Genomic DNA, 1,751 nt, shown 5'->3' on the forward strand with positions numbered 1-1,751 from the left:
GGCTGTTTCCATAACTTGGCTATTGTGAATAGTGCCGCAATAAACATGGATGTGCAGGTGCCTCTGGAGTAACAGTCTTTTGGGTATATCCCCAAGAGTGGTATTGCTGGATCAAATGGTAGATCGATGTCTAGCTTTTTAAGTAGCCTCCAAATTTTTTTCCAGAGTGGTTGTACTAGTCTACATTCCCACCAACAGTGTAAAAGGGTTCCTTTTTCCCCACATCCTCGCCAACACCTGTTGTTGGTGGTGTTGCTGATGATGGCTATTCTAACAGGGGTGAGGTGGAATCTTAGTGTGGTTTTAATTTGCATTTCCTTTATTGCTAGAGATGGTGAGCATTTTTTCATGTGTTTTCTGGCCATTTGAATTTCTTCTTTTGAGAAAGTTCTGTTTAGTTCACATGCCCATTTCTTTATTGGTTCATTAGTTTTGGGAGAATTTAGTTTTTTAAGTTCCCTGTATATTCTGGTTATCAGTCCTTTGTCTGATGTATAATTGGCAAATATTTTCTCCCACTCTGTGGGTGTTCTCTTCAGTTTAGAGACCATTTCTTTTGATGAACAGAAGCTTTTTAGTTTTATGAGGTCCCATTTATCTATGCTATCTCTTAGTTGCTGTGCTGCTGGGGTTTCATTGAGAAAGTTTTTACCTATACCTACTAACTCCAGAGTATTTCCTACTCTTTCTTGTATCAACTTAAGAGTTTGGGGTCTGATATTAAGATCCTTGATCCATTTTGAGTTAATCTTGGTATAGGGTGATATACATGGATCTAGTTTCAGTTTTTTGCAGACTGCTAACCAGTTTTCCCAGCAGTTTTTGTTGAAGAGGCTGCTATTTCTCCATCGTATATTTTTAGCTCCTTTGTCAAAGATAAGTTGCTCATAGTTGTGTGGCTTCATATCTGGATCCTCTATTCTGTTCCACTGGTCTTCATGTCTGTTTTTGTGCCAGTACCATGCTGTTTTTATTGTTATTGCTTTGTAATATAGTTTGAAGTCAGGTATTGTGATACCTCCTGCATTGTTCTTTTGACTGAGTATTGCCTTGGCTATTCGTGGCCTCTTGTGTTTCCATATAAATTTCACAGTAGATTTTTCAATCTCTTTGATGAATGTCATTGGAATTTTGATGGGAATTGCATTAAACATGTAGATTACTTTTGGGAGTATAGACATTTTTACTATGTTGATTCTACCAATCCATGAGCATGGGAGATCTCTCCACTTTCTATAGTCTTCCTCAATCTCTTTCTTCAGAAGTGTATAGTTTTCCTTGTAGAGGTCTTTCACATCTTTTGTTAGGTTTACACCTAGGTATTTGATTTTTTTTGAGGCTATTGTAAATGGAATTGTTTTCATACATTCTTTTTCCGTTTGCTCATTGTTAGTGTATAGAAATGCTAATGATTTTTCTATGTTGATTTTATATCCTGCTACTTTGCTATAGCTATTGATGATGTCTAGAAGCTTCTGAGTAGAGTTTTTTGGGTCTTTAAGGTATAGGATCATGTCGTCTGCAAATAGGGATATTTTGACAGTTTCTTTACCTATTTGTATTCCTTTTATTCCTTCTTCTTGCCTAATTGCTCTGGCTAGGAATTCCAGTACTATGTTGAATAGGAGTGGAGATAGTGGGCATCCTTGTCTGGTTCCTGATTTTAGAGGGAACGGTTTTAATTTTTCTCCGTTAAGTATAATGCTGGCTGTAGGTTTGTCATATATAGCTTTTATAATGTTGAGGAACTT

The sequence above is a fragment of the Castor canadensis genome, chromosome X (genome assembly GCF_047511655.1).
Source record: "Castor canadensis chromosome X, mCasCan1.hap1v2, whole genome shotgun sequence".
Classification (NCBI taxonomy): Eukaryota; Metazoa; Chordata; class Mammalia; order Rodentia; family Castoridae; genus Castor; species Castor canadensis.